Source organism: Anolis sagrei, chromosome 2 (assembly GCF_037176765.1).
Source record: "Anolis sagrei isolate rAnoSag1 chromosome 2, rAnoSag1.mat, whole genome shotgun sequence".
NCBI lineage: Eukaryota > Metazoa > Chordata > Lepidosauria > Squamata > Dactyloidae > Anolis > Anolis sagrei.
In genome coordinates this window covers 109,737,719-109,754,005 of record NC_090022.1, presented here as the reverse complement: position 1 = coordinate 109,754,005, position 16,287 = coordinate 109,737,719, and positions in this window count along the sequence as shown.

Here is a 16,287-nt window from a genome sequence, read left to right as displayed (position 1 = left end):
CTTCGATATCCACATATTCACTCATACATTGCATGTTGCATTACAGTTTATCTGTTTTCTCTCTCACACATACACAACATTTTACTGACCTATTGCATGTTTGATGAAATATAATTATATCAATGACAGCATATCCTAAATTAAACTGCAGAGAAGTGCTAACCATCCTAAGGGGTTAGAGTGGGTCAGAGGTACTTCTCTGGTGGGGAGAGATGTTCTACTTGTAGAAGAATACAATATTGTCCCAGAAGCTCTTGATATACCAACAGAATATTCTTTGGATATATATTTCAAGCTGATGGAGTTCTGGATAACAGTGCCCCCAAAATGGGATGAGGTGTCACATGGTTAGAATAAGTATAGGACTGATAAATTTTAGAGGCATTATATGATGCCTGTGTATCATAATGGACCACTTTCACAAGGTCTATCTTCTTCACAGCCTCCCATTAAAATAGAGTTGAAATATTGTAGCTCCTCAAATCTTGGCATTGAATTTGCATATTAAGTAAATTCTTATAATATATCCTGTGTCAGGAAGCAGCAAGTACCAGGGAAAGCAGAATCAAGTATTGCAGGACAAGTACCGGGGAACTGGCACAGTTCAGCTCATATACAGGCAGTCCCCGAGTTACAAACAAGATAGGTTCTGTTGGTTTGTTCTTAAGTTGAATTTGTGTGTAAGTAGGAACAGGTAAATTTTTAAGTGAAACTCCAGATACACACACACATTCAGACACACACACACACACTTTGGATAGTATAGGTAAAGGTTAAAAACCCCTAGGTGTTTGTTTTACTGTCTGAGCCCCTGATGAGATTATTTCACCTCACTTTCTGTCCCTGAGAGAATTGGATTCTGAAAAATTGGGCTTGTTCTGGAAGCGATTGGTGATAAAGCTTCAGTTGAGACACCTTTTCCTCATGATAACTCTTTCAGGAGTGAACTTCCCTTCTGAAGGATAGATTTCTCTAACTTCCTGTTGTTTCATATCCAATCTTAACTATGAGTCATTTGTAAGTTGGATGTTTGTAAAAAAAATTAAAAGAGGCATATTCCAGATGTTCCAAAGTCAAGTACTAGAAGCAAGCAGTCATGGTGTACAAAAGAGATGAAGGGAAAAGACAAAACATGTCAACTTAAAGCCAGTCCAGGGATCTAGAAAACCAAGTAATGAAGAGCACACAAACATGTCTACCAATTTGTTAAAAGGTTTCATGCAACAAGATTTTTTCTCAATGAGGGGAGACATACAGTATTTTAACCTTCACGTGCCTTAACTAAACATTGAGCATTTTGCCCTTAAACCTCTGCAAGATATGTTTACTCTTTTGCCACTAATGATTTTTTCTTGTTGCACTAAAAATGAAGGGCATGCCTCCTTGACCATCAGTTCTAATTGAGGTGAATGCACAACTTGTGAGAGGTGTATTTGACCCTAGCTCCCTATGAAGGAACTTACATTTGGAATCAGAGGTTTCTTCAGGCCTGACTCCCCTAAGCTGGTCTTTCCAGATATTCCAAAGCAGACCTTTGCGGATGAGCCTCAGTCAATTTTTACTCCAAATCCAAGAGGCCAAATGCAGAACACAATTATTGCCATGTTTGCATTTACAATCTATGATTCCAGCACACATGGGGCTCTTTCAAAGCTGTTTCAATTTTCTTATGTTTGCTCCTAACTAAGAATGGAGATCTCCAGATGATGTGTATGTATTAGACTTGTGCATTGATCTGTTTTAGCCATTTTACTTCAGCCAAACCAGCTTCTTCGACTCTACCAAGTGGCCATAATGGCAAGGAGCCAGTCATTACATTTTCCTGTCCATAACAGGACCACGTAGCAGCCGATCACAGCTCCTTTTACCCTATTCAACACCACAGTTGCATTCTGGCTTCAGTGTATTTTTGGCTTGGCTTCTGGCTTGGCCTCTCTCTTTTTGATTTTCCCTTTTCTTTTCTTGATTCTTTTTATTTAGTGGGATTTACTGGGATTTAGGAATGTGCAAAATGGGTGGGCGGGATACACACATGCATTTGGGGCTTGGGGAATCACCCTTTTAGCTTCTTTTTCTCCTCCCCTCCTATCCTTCAGAAAATACTTTTAAAACATAATAATAATAGAATCATAGAATCATAGAATCAAAGAGTTGGAAGAGACCTCATGGGCCATCCAGTCCAACCCCCTGCCAAGAAGCAGGAATATTGCATTCAAATCACCCCTGACAGATGGCCATCCAGACTCTGTTTAAAAGCTTCCAAAGAAAGAGCCTCCACCACACTCCGGGGCAGAGAGTTCCACTGCTGAACGGCTCTCACAGTCAGGAAGTTCTTCCTCATGTTCAGATGGAATCTCCTCTCTTGTAGTTTGAAGCCATTGTTCTGCGTCCTAGTCTCCAGGGAAGCAGAAAACAAGCTTGCTCCCTCCTCCCTGTGGCTTCCTCTCACATATTTATACATGGCTATCATATCCCCTCTCAGCCTTCTCTTCTTCAGGTTAAACATGCCCAGCTCGTTAAGCCGCTCCTCATAGGGCTTGTTCTCCAGACCTTTTACCATTTTAGTTGCTCTCCTCTGGACACATTCCAGCTTGTTAATATCTCTCTTGAATTGTGGTGCCCAGAACTGGACACAATATTCCAGGTGTGGTCTAACCAAAACAGAATAGAGGGGTAGCATTACTTCCCTAGATCTAGACACTATGCTCCTATTGATGCAGGCCAAAATCCCATTGGCTTTTTTTGCCGCCACATTACATTGTTGGCTCATGTTTAACTTGTTGTCCACGAGGACTCCAAGATCTTTTTCACACGTACTGCTCTCGAGCCAGGCGTCCCCCATTCTGTATCTTTGCATTTCGTTTTTCCTGCCAAAGTGGAGTATCTTGCATTTGTCACTGTTGAACTTCATTTTGTTAGTTTTGGCCCATCTCTCTAATCTGTCAAGATCGTTTTGAATTCTGCTCCTGTCCTCTGGAGTATTGGCTATCCCTCCCAATTTGGTGTTGTCTGCAAACTTGATGATCCTGCCTTCTAACCCTTCATCTAAGTCATTAATAAAGATGTTGAACAGGACCGGGCCCAGGACCGAACCCTGCGGCACTCCGCTCGTCACTTCTTTCCAGGATGAAGAGGAAGCATTGGTGAGCACCCTCTGGGTTCGTCCATTTAACCAATTACAGATCCACCTCACCGTGGTTTTGCCTAGCCCACATTGGACTAGTTTCCTTGCCAGAAGGTCATGGGGGACCATGTCAAAGGCCTTACTGAAATCCAGGTACGCTACATCCACAGCATTCCCCGCATCTACCCAGCTTGTAACTCTATCGAAAAAAGAGATCAGATTAGTCTGGCATGACTTGTTTTTGATAAATCCATGTTGACTATTAGCAATGACTGCATTTGTTTCTAAGTGTTTGCAGACCACTTCCTTAACAATCTTTTCCAGAATCTTGCCTGGTATTGACGTGAGGCTGACCGGACGGTAGTTGTTTGGGTCATCCTTTTTTCCCTTCTTGAAGATTGGGACCACATTGGCCCTCCTCCAATCTGCTGGAACTTCTCCCGTTCTCCAAGAACTCTCAAAGATGGTTGACAATGGTTCCGAAATGACTTCCGCTAGTTCCTTCAATACTCTTGGGTGTAGTTGATCTGGCCCTGGGGACTTGAATTCATTTAAAGCGGCCAGGTATTCCTGTACGACTTGTTTCCCAATTCGGAGTTGGATGTCCTCAAATCCCTCATCCATTCCGTCTTGCTGAGGTTGAAGATGACTTTCTTTTTGTGAGAAGACCAAGGTAAAGAAGGTATTTAGTAGTTCTGCCTTTTCCCCATCCCCTGTCAGCATTGCCCCATCTTCTCCTCGAAGAGGCCCTATCGCCTCCTTGTTTTCCCTTTTTCTACTGACATAAGAAAAGAATCCCTTTTTATTGCTTTTAATGTCCCTGGCAAGCCTGAGCTCGTTTTGTGCTTTAGCCTTGCGGACCTTTTCCCTACAGCTGTTGGCTATTTGTTTGAATTCTTCTTTGGTGATTTCTCCCTTTTTCCAGTTCTTGTGCATGTCTCTTTTGTGTCTCAGCACAGTTAGAAGTTCTTTGGACATCCATTCTGGCTTCTTTGCACTTGTCCTATTTTTTCTTTTTGTTGGCACGGTTTGCAACTGCGCCTTGAGTATTTCACTCTTGAGAAACTCCCATCCATCCGTAACTCCCTTGTCTTTTAGTATCTGTGTCCACGGAATGCTGCTCAGTGTTTCCTTCATTTTTTGGAAATCAGCTCTCCTAAAGTCCAAAATGCGGGTTTGACTTGTCTTAGTTTCAGCCTTTCTTTGTACCTCAAATTGCAGGAGCACATGGTCGCTTGCCCCTAAGGATCCTACCACTTCAACCACATCGATCAGGTCCTCCACATTTGTTAGGATGAGATCAAGAGTAGCCAATCCCCTTGTTGCCTCTTCTACCTTCTGGACCATGAAATTGTCTGCAAGGCAAGTGAGGAATTTGTTGGACTTTGTACTCTTGGCCGAGTTTGTTTTCCTGCAAATATCGGGATAGTTGAAATCGCCCATGACTACTACATCTCTTCTCTGTGCCTGTTTGGTCAACTGTTGGCAGAAGACTTCATCAAGTTCTTCCTCCTGTCTTGGAGGTCTGTAGTAGACTCCTACAACAAGATCTTTTTGAGTCCCAGTTCCCTTGATTCTTATCCAGATGCTTTCAAGCTGGTTTCCCGGATTGCTGTCATGCATTTCTTCTGCAGCATAAGAGTTTTTGACATATAAGGCTACTCCGCCTCCTCTCCCCTTTGTTTGGTTTCTGTGAAAGAGGTTATAGCCCTCGATGTCTACATTCCAGCGATAGGAGTCATCCCACCAGGTTTCAGTGATGCCTATGATATAATATTTGTGGTGTTGTGCTAAAAGTTAGAGTTTATCATGTTTATTTCCCATTCTCTGTGCATTAGTGTAAAGACATGTGAGCCCCTGAGATCTTCCCCTGAGCTGTTTAATTGGGATTATTGTGCTTTCGGTACTTGGTCCTTTTTGTGTTTGTGCAGCCCTCCGTTTAGCCTTCTGGCGGTTCCCTGACATTATGGGTAAAGTAGTGTTCGCAAGGCTGTTGTCCCCCTCCCCCAGTGGGCCTAGTTTAAAGTGCGCCTAATGAGGTTTGCGAGTCTGTGAGCAAAAAGGTGTTTTCCTACTTGTGTGAGATTCACCCCATCCCTTGCCAGTAGGCCATCCTCCTGGAAAAGCAGGCCATGGTCAAGGAAGCCAAAGTGTTCCTCCTGACACCATTTTCTAAGCCAGTCATTGACCTGTACTATTTTTCTGGCCCTTGTAGGACCGTGTTTTATGACTGGGAGGAGGGATGAAAAGACCACCTGTACATTACATTGCTTTAGCTTTGTTCCTAGAGCTCAAAAATCATTTGTGATCTTTTGAACAGTATGCCTAGCAGTATCATTGGTTCCTACATGAATCAACATGAGGGGAGGACGGTGATGGGGCTTGAGGAGCGTGGTGAGCCTCTGAGTGATATGGTGTATTTTTGCCCCCGGTAGGCAAAATTAATAATAATAGTAATCCCAGCAAACATAATTAATAATAATAGTAATCCCAGCAAACAAAAAGAAAAGCCTCATTCTCAAAAAACTACTACCACCAAATTACCCCTCTTCTAGATTAAAAAGTAAAAACAGCTTTAAGGAAGCATTAAACCCAAAGCAGAAAGGGGTGAGTGGGGAAAAGACAGACAGGGCCTGCAGGGCAAATCAAGAGAAAAGAGATGACTTTTTAAAGGAAGTCCGGGGCAGGATAGCTCCAAGTCATCACTCTTCCTTCTCAATGAGAAGTGGGAAGGTTCCTTGAAATGCCTTATTAGAAAGCTGTGTGCAGGGAGAGAGTGTGCGTGCTTGGTTTCTGTAGAGCATAAACAGCTTTAACAAAGCATTAAACCCAGGTCTCCTCTACAGACCAAAGAGAAAAGATCACAGAAAGAGTGGTATCTTAACTCTGATGCTTTTTGGTCCAGGTCTTAATGAAGGATATAAGGACAAACAATGCCATTGCCAAAAATGACAGAAGCTCCCCCTTTGCTGCCAATGGGATGGATCTAGTGTATTTTTCAGCTGTGGTCTGAAAACTCCATCCGACTGCATGCCTGTTTTTGGGAGGTGAGTGAAAATAGATATGGGGGGGGGGGGGGGTCTACCAGTATCAGGACAGTAGAAATGGATCAAGGTTCAGTCAAAATGCACAAGCCTAGTATGTATGACAACTATCAGTATTCCTCATCTTTGGGAAAAAATGGACAGAATTGCTGAGATTTGCAGTGCAGTGCCAGCGGGACGGGGGGGGGGGGGGGGGGCACTATTCCCAACCCAACTTTAGACATTTCCAAACAGGAAAGCATTGACAAAATTGAATGCTAGAAACACACTAACAAAAAATGTCAATTTTTACCCTAAAGTTGTTCTTCAGTTAAGCAGTCGCTCTTGGATACATCTCTTACAAATGGGTGACCAGGTTTCAAATCAAACTCAGAGAGAACATCATGTTCCCAATTTACTCCTTACTCTTTTTAAAAAGCTATTCTTTAGGTGAACACTTTCCATAACCTTCAAATGATTATCAGCATCTTCCTTTGTTATTGCTGAAATATTGAATCATGGCACAAAGGTTATAAACAATCCTGGCTTGGATGTATCTAGAATGGCAAGTTCTCCCTCTGCTTTAATTAAAGTATGAGATGGTGTCAGTCAGGGAATTTTTTTAACAGAAGAGCTCATTTTTAAAGCATGCCAATTATAGAGCAGGCATAGCTATGGTGAAAGGCACTCTAGGTGATAAGATCATTTCACAGCAAAGCAAAATGGATACCTATGAGCATCAGTGTGATATAGAAATGTCTTTTCTCTCAATGTATGCATAGAAAAATATAATAAAAATAATTAAATACCAGGTAAAAATAAGCAAATTGTGATCTCCCTTATGATTTAAAGTATAAGCCCACAGCTTGCACCATTTCCACCCCAGTGAGAGAGTAATGCTTTTCCATTCTTTATGATAGCACAGATGTAAATTCATTGTAGTATTGCATCTTCACACATAAGCATACCTAAGAATGAAGACAAGACCTTTACAGACATTCCTTCCAACTGAGGAGGAGAACCATACAGCCCATTCTCCCTACTTGGATGTCACTCAACCAGAGATGCAGATGCAATGCTCTTTGAATACTATAGTAAAGGTAAAGGTTTCCCCTTGACATTAAGTCTAGTCATGTCTGACTCTGGTGGTGGTGCTCATCTCCATTCTAATCTCGCTAACCATAAGTCTGCGATGGGCATTTTCTTTCTTTATATCAGTGGCAGCAGGAGAAACACATTTACAGTTTGGCTTTTACTGAGGATCTTACTACTTTTAGGGTGTACCCACACTGCAAAATTGTAGCAGTTTGATACCAGTTAACTGTCCTGGCTCCATCTTATGGAATCCTGGAGTTTGTAGTTGGGTGGAGTACACAGACTTCTCTATTGCACTTTCCCAAATGATAACACTAGATTTTTTCTGAAATAGACAGCTAAGAGCTCACTTAATAACCCATATTCACCATGGCTATCTTCGTGCCATTCTTCCACTTCCAATGGGAAAGCTAGGTTAATCTGGTTTAGTCCTATATTAAGAAAGGTTGGGGGAAATGCTTTGGTGGTTTCCTAAAACTCCAGAGCAGCCAATGGCTTCAGCACAATCTCAACAGCAAGACTTAGTCCTATTTGACTTGTTTGCAAAGAGAAGGGAGGGGGGTGGATTGTGCCCCCTTTGCTGCTGCTGCTGTTACTCCCACAGAGCCATCTCAGGCATTTCCAAGGAAGGGCACTTCTTTTCTTGGTTGGCGCCCATGACAGCCTCCAAAGCCATCTGGGACTGCTGACAGTGATACAGACAGAAAATTGACAGCCTAATGGTACAGATTTGTTTTCAGCCTTGCTAGACTGGCTAGACTCTGACTGCTACCACTGCAGTTTGGGGTCAGTGCAAGTGATTGCCTCCAGGTGCTGTCCACAGCATTTTTGCTCAGGACTGGCTCCAGATTAACCGGTTAGGGTAGATAGCTTAAGTCTCTTACCCACTCATAAATAGTGAGGGGATAACTGTGAATCGTGGATATAGCCATAATGGGGGGGGGGGGACACCCTTGGGGATACAAGTCTACTCCAGGATTATTTTATTCTTGGATAATTTTTATTTTTATTTTATTTTTATAAACTTTCTTTTTCCCAGCAGGAGAATGATGAACATAAAGATGTTGTAACTGAATACATTTTGAGAAAGGCATTGTTAAAAATATGTGGTGGGTAGAAGATACTGTGAATTGAGGGTGAAACTTAATTGGTTTCTGGTTTTGAGACTTTTCCCCTAACTCATATACAACTGTATCTGTTCTTGTACAATATCATGACTTTGTGTGTAAAAATAAATTTGTCTTTGTAAATATTTCTTTTGTCCTTATTGTCAAAGTGTTCTTCTATACTGTGGTTAAGTAAGAAAGATTTTAATGTATATCAGATGAAAATGTTACACAGTTGCACAGATGAGGATTATTTGGAGAACAGAATTTAATTACTTGACGCTGTCCTGCAGTTTCTGATGCCTGTGCATTTTTGTTTTAATACAAAGACCATCAAACAATCTTTATCATGGCTGCTCGCAGAAAGCCAAGTCTGCAGAGAAAGGTTTACTGCCTCTATTTTTATTATGTATCCTATTATAACACCCTCAATAGCTGGAATAATTGCAGAAGATTAATTAACTGACAACTGCTTTTGTGGATTTGCTATAGCAGATTCTGCATATAAACAAGACAAATAGAGGTTTTACTAAATGATGACAGATAATTGGCAAATAGCCTCAGTAAAACTACCTGTTACATTTTGCTGCCTGCAGCAAAGTGTCTCAATTCCTAGTGGAAAAGTTGAGAGGCAAACATTGTTGAGGCAAATGTTGTCAAGGCAAAAGTTTTAGTAATACATCAGACCCTATGGATCCCTGCATTTGAATAAGGGAAAGGAGAGGCTGGCTGGCTGTTCACTATGGCTACCCCTCTGAAGGTCAAACCAGGATGCATGTGTACATGGAATGGAGCAATCACCACAGGCCCCATCCTTGGACTCCCAGAAATTTAGCCATCAATTCTGACCATCTCAAAACCACAGTCTGGAAAAGTAATTCCATGTGGGTGCAACTCCCCAAATTTTCTAGGTGGCACTGCTAGGCAGCCATACTAGTTAGAAGATTCTAGGCTTGTTTTCCATCTTTTTTCCCCCCAAGCTCTGTCCAATATGCTGTTTATGGAAACTAGCCAAATGATAGAGTGAGTACCATGGGTAATTCCAGCACTATGGCTACCCCTCTGAAGGTCAAACCAGGATGCATGCGTATATGGAATGGAGGAATCACCATGTTCTGTCACTTTGTGAGTGTGCATCTGTGTATGGTCACACTGAAGCTGTTTTTTTTTTTAAGGAATACAGTTTCAGTCCTAATTGTCACATTAAAATTAATATATCACCAAGGACATCTGGCACTTACTCAAAAAATTTAAATAATTGAAATGTGAAATTATTCATATTTAGTTAAAATACACAACTTCTCATAAACATCAGCTTCATTTCCAGAGGACTGAAAGGTACCCAATGCAAGGCTAATTCCAAAAATATAAAACACAGGAATTATCCAGGAAACTGCAAGCATGGTAGAAATATTGATAAGACATCAGGTGCAACTACACTATAGAATGAATGCAGCTTTCCAGTACTTTGACTGTCATGGCTCAATGCTATGGCATCATGAAAATTGTAGTTTAACAAGGTTTTTGGTCTTCTTTGGCCTCACCAAGCTACAACTCCCAAGATTCCATAGTATGGTGCCATAGCAGTTAAAAGGGCATGAAACTACATCAATTCTATAGTACAGATGCACCCTTAGGCCTACATCCAATATTACACTAGCATGCAACTGCCTTTGTGATTGGGCCTTTCTTCCCCTCTTCTACTTCTTTCAGCCACCCACCCAACTCACTGCTTCGACTCTGAAAATTTTCCTGGTAGAGCAGGTTTAAAAGGATGCATAGGGGCTGCTTTTAAACCTGCTCTTTAGCATCCAGAATGTGGGCCTAGCGAAGCCTGTCAGCCTGAACAGTTAGAATGTGGGCCTAGCGAAGCCTGTCGGCCTGAACAGTTAGAATGCGGGCCTAGCGAAGCCCTGGCGACTATCTTAGGATAGGGAAACAGGGAGACCCCGTCTTAGGTCAGGTTTTCTTAGAGGGTGTGTGTCCTAGTCCAGTAAGCAAGGAGTAGATGGCCAGGATTGGTTAGGAATAATATTCCAATAGAGGAAAAAAGTGTACTTTTTGAATTTGAGGCTTCAGTTTTGGCAGTTGGGATTTGTCAGTTGGGAGTTAGGTAGTCAGCTGGTGTTCACAGTTGGATAGTGCTAGATAGGGGAATTGGGTTAATCTTTTGTGGTATTCAAGGGCTAGAGGAATTAGCCAGGAATACTGACAGTGGGAATAGGACCTTGCTTATGGTCTGTTTCTTTTATTCCTGAGGAAGGCTAGGCCAAGGTTGTTTGGCTAGATTCCAGAGAGTGGGAATTTGGTTTGGAATTATCATCAGAGATTAATTTCCTGAGATAATCTCCTGTTTGTTAACTCTAGATTTGAACCCAGTACCCAACTAAGAATTGTACATCAAATATAACCAAAAGATTTTGTGCCATTCACTTACAGAAACCATTACGCATTTATACCAGAAGAGTTTAAGCCTGTTAAATAAACGTTTTATTATAGTTAACACATTACAACAGCCTGTGTGTGAACGTCATTGGTATATAAACCCTCTGAGGAAACTAAACACCATAGTAACACAGAAGGGTGTTACTAAGTATCCTCTCCACACATATAACTCAGCCTGAATACTGAGAAAAGGTGGCAGTGTACCCCAATTGAAGAAACAGTTACAAAACTTATCAGTTCAGATGTCATTCAAATATAGCTATACAGTTATATCTTTCCCTGTCAGATAATTTCAAAATATTTTAAAATCCTCTCTACTCCTCTGCCTTCTTCCTTTGATTCCTTATAGGTAACCTACACCCTTACCTAATTCTCTTGACAGATTTTCCTGCATGTAAACAAAGTGTTTCTTAGGGAAGCACAAGTGAGGACTGCTCCTGAAAAGGGACCTTTGCATACTTAACCTTTCAGAATATATTGGAGAGAATATATTGCTTTGTGTCAACAAATATGGTGATAGATATTATCTTCCAGGGAAAGCAAATATGCATTTAGTGGAATTTCTCAAGGACATTTATCAGGATTGATGCTTTGGGAAGTCAATCAAAAGCAGTCTGGAATGAAAGCTGTGGAAAATCAATCCTCAGGCATATCTAAGGTGATTTTATAAAGCATCTTTGCTTTAAAAAAAAAGTAAGATTACTGGTCAACTTACTAGCAGAATTAGTATGCTGTACAGTAAAGAATTAAGCTAATTACATCACAAAATATGGGGATGGCTGGTAGTTTATCTCCTTAGGGAGATGAGGTGAGGTACAAATAAAGCGTATTATTACTTTATACAGCTTACTTTAAAATGAATAGATAATAGAGAGTTTTCTACTGGTCATACAGTATTCACTAAACAAGGAACTTCAACATTGAATAGCTGTGTATTTCTGATTATGGAGCACAGGGGAAACAAACCACAGTGAAAATCTATCTCTACTATATATATCTCTTATCTGTGAGTTTCCTTAGGGGCACATGATGGTCAGATCTGTCACCATGATACTGATTTAGGAAATAGATCTTCAGTCTGAACCAGAAGGACAGTTATTAGTGGATGACAGTCATTAGCAAATTCATTCAAAATGATATTTAGTTTTAGGAGAAGTAGAAGAATAAAAATGTGGAAATAAATGGAACAGACTCAAAATCAATTCACATCAACTTCCTGTTGAGTATGTGGGAGAAGTTGGTCTATTTGAATTCAGTTCACAGCTAGGTCAAGTGGTGAACTGATGTTACATTGGTGTACTTCAATCTTCATAGGAAGTCCACAAAAGTGAAAGGGGAAATGTGTGGGATTCCTTTCATGATTTTATTATGATTGTTTGAATTTTTTTTTTGCTTTCCTGCAGTATGTTTTTTTCTCTTTTTTAACACTAAAATATTAATATCGACTGTAATATGGAAAGGGTTATCTATCTGATTTTCTAATCCTATATGCTTCTCAGTAGGAAAATATCACTACTTTCTAATTCAGTTCATATTGATATATAGGATTTGGATTTATGTTTTGTTTTTTTATCAGACCACAAAGCACAAGATTTTGCTCAAGCATTGCTCCTGACACACACACACAAATTGGGATAGAGGTATATCAAACAGTTCTGGAAAGGGTTACACTCCCCCTGAAAGACTGTGTTCACTGCTCTGGAGTACTCCTGGCTTCATCTCTCTAAATGTCAACCCATAGATGTGTCGTTCAGGAGTTCTTACAACCAGCTTTAGCTGATACACCAGCTGCACCCCTTCATAGAGCTGGAGGACCAAAACATAGTAGTGCATATACTCGTAACCTCAAAGTCAGGCTTCTGCAATGCACTTTTCTACCAAGTTCAAAAACTCTTAATTAGTTCAAAACAGAGTAGCTGGCCTAGTCCTGGGAGCATCGAGGAATGAAACTTTATACTAAAGTCACTCAGTTGGTTGCCAGTTAGTTTCCAGGTAAAGTACAAAGTGTTGGTTTTGACCTTTAAAGCCCTACTTGGTTTGGATCCAGGTTACCTTCTCCCCTACAATCCACCCAGAGCACTTAGGTCCTTTGAGGGGTGGGGGGCAGATACTCCAACCAGCCAGAATCTGATTGGCAACTATCACCCAGGGAACCTTTTCATTAGCTACTCTACAACTTTGGAATGAATTTCCAAAAGAGTTCCAACAGCTAAATGAGCTGTCAGAGTTTAAAATACAGCTCCTGAAAATCTATCTCTTTTGGCAGGTCTACCCAGTCAGTTTAACTATGACTTTTTAAAATCGCATTCTATGCATTCTGTGTTTATAGCATTTTAACTTTTTTCTTAAGTATTGTAATATGTTTTAATACATGCTTTTATGGTTGCATTTTATCTATGTTTTAATATGTGTTTTTATATATGTTTTTGACTATGTTGTGCCTTGCTTCAAACCAAAAGTAGAAGTGGATAATTAATAAAAAAAATATCATTATGCATACAGTTCTATCATTCCATTTAAACTATTTTATGGTTCCATCCTATAGGATGTTGGGATTTGCAGTTTGGGCAGGGTCATCTAGGAGTCTCACCAGAAGACTTCCTCTAGTGCCTCGGATCAAACCAAACTCCAGAATTCCATTAGATGGCATCAAGAGAGTTCGAGTAGAATAACAGCACTCTAATTGTATAGAATGAATTGATCATTTCTGTATTTCCATTTCTATAGAATCATAGAATCAAAGAGTTGGAAGAGACCTCATGGGCCATCCAGTCCAACCCCCTGCCAAGAAGCAGGAATATTGCATTCAAATCACCCCTGACAAATGGCCATCCAGCCTCTGCTTAAAAGCTTCCAAAGAAGGAGCCTCCACCACACTCCGGGGCAGAGAGTTCCACTGCTGAACGGCTCTCACAGTCAGGAAGTTCTTCCTAATGTTCAGATGGAATCTCCTCTCTTGTAGTTTGAAGCCATTGTTCCGTGTCCTAGTCTCCAAGGAAGCAGAAAACAAGCTTGCTCCCTCCTCCCTGAGGCTTCCTCTCACATATTTATACATGGCCATCATATCTCCTCTCAGCCTTCTCTTCTTCAGGCTAAACATGCCCAGTTCCCTAAGCCACTCCTCATAGGGCTTGTTCTCCAGACCCTTGATCATTTTAGTCGCCCTCCTCTGGACACATTCCAGCTTGTCAATATCTCTCTTGAATTGAATATGTCTTCTTTAGCCACCTAAGCAAGTCCCTTAAACCTGGAATGGTAAAGCTGAAAGAGGCGTGAGGTAAAACTTCACTCCTATTCACCGACACTTCAATTATCTTTTAACTTTCTTTAGTAGAAAAAGTAATATTGGTCAGTCAGACACTTTTCAGCTTCACAATGCCAATACTCACAGAAAATGGGATTTAAAAAGGGGGTGGGGGCAGGAGTCTGCCTATCATAAGAAAATTTCTATATGCACCATGAAAAGCCACTACTTGTTAAACTTAATTTAAATCCTGTTAACTGCCTTCATGTGGATGTTCTATAAATATGGAAATCAGTCACTCGCAACAGGCTTCTGCTTAATATTCGTTAGTGGTTCAAATAACAAATATAAATGTCCTTCATTAAAATGTAAAGTAAATGGGAGGAAAAACCAACCTCTCCTCACATTATCCCACTGATGAATCCAGTTCTCACCAAGATTGACTCTTCAGAACACAGTTTCTTTGTTGAATTTCAAGTTCTAATAAATGTAACTGCTGTGCCTGGAATACAAAGCAAGTGGTTATCTTATTGAGCAAAGCCTTCAAGCAGTTCCCTTTGCCTAGACTAAGTAAATTTCTCTGTGGATCAGATACCTGATAATGAAGAAGCAGAAATTCCATGTTTCTCTCCTGCTGCATATTTCCATCCTGATTAATTAAAAAAAGCATTTTTATTTCTATCTATTGTAAGACAATGAGCACTATTTACTATTAATGTTAAGCATTTTATTCTGAGTCATAACAGAGCATGGAAAATTAGGTACTCAGTGACTACTACTAGCTCCCATGGCTATATACTGTGAACACATATAGTACCCTTCAGAATACTAGTTGCTAGGAAACTATAGTGTAAGAAAAATATTGTCCTAGTATCCTGCTTGTGGGCTTCACATGTACATCTTATTCGTGGCATGAGAACAGAATGCTGAATTGAATAGGTCATTAATGGAAAGAATATGACAATATCAACCCAAAGAGAACATGTGTTTTCCATTGGCTCTGAACCTACACATTTTAGTGCTCTACCTACTAACAATTTCAGTACCACACAGTCCTGGTATGTGACCCATAGAGATTACCTCTGGTCATAGTCCAAATCCAAACCAATATATCACACAGGGTCTGTCATGTCTCATTTATATTTTGCCTTCTAAGGAAGCAGTTGAATGAAATTTGTGGAATGATCTGTGCTAATAACAAATAGGTAGACAAAAGATGCACATCTTCAGTGCAAACACTTCATTCAATGCAGGACTCATATTGCAGTTGTATAAAATGTGTGCAAGGTAGCCCCGTGTAGCAGTTTGAACACTGGACTACAGTTATGGAAACCAGGACTGGAATCCCTGCTTAGCCATGGAAGCCCATTGTGTGGCCTTGTGTAAGTCAAAGTCTCTCAGTCTCAAAGGAAGGCAAAGGCAAACCCTCCCAGTACATTCAAATTTTGCCGCAAAAATCACATAATAGAGTTGCTTAGGGTTGCCTTAAGTTGGAAATTATTTGAATGGACACAGCAACAACAACCAATGTGGCTACTCACATCCAAGCACACTACAGCAACTTTGAGTCAGCTGTCAATGTGAATCTGGACCTAAATCAGGAGGCTGGTGTTGACTTTTAAAGTTCTGCATAGTTTGGGACCAGGACAACTCTCCCTCTATTCTAAATCCATCTTTGGAGGCTATTCTTAGGGTGTGCCACTATGCTCAGTAACACTTATTGTAAAGAAATCTTCAATGGAAAAACTTGTATATTTCAGTCCTAACAATGTTTTAGAGCTCATCAATTCATTGCTGAAGATTCAGTATACCTTCCACACAATTTCTCTGTAAGGAATGCTTTAGATTTATATAGATTTGGTTCACTATACCAAATCTTTTCCTTAAAAAGAAAATCTGAAATTATTTCCATCCCATTTATGGGGGAAAATGTGTTTGAGAATGTTCTTACAAAAACAAAGCTGTTAAAGATTTTCATTGATATATTCTTACCAAGGTTGACGAGTATGGTTTAGAGAGGGACCATGCAATATATGTCCATCTGTAAAGATGGAGAGCCTGTCAGAAAAAAACACAATCCAAAGTGACAGTCCAAATTGAGTGCAGATCCCCCCCCCCCCCCACAATCAATGGTAAATGGTTTGCTAGAAAGCCAGTGTGGTTTGAGTGTTGGACTATGGCTATTGAGGCCAGGGTTTGATTGCCCACTCACTAAGGAAACTCCCTGGGTCACACACTCTCAGCCCCAGA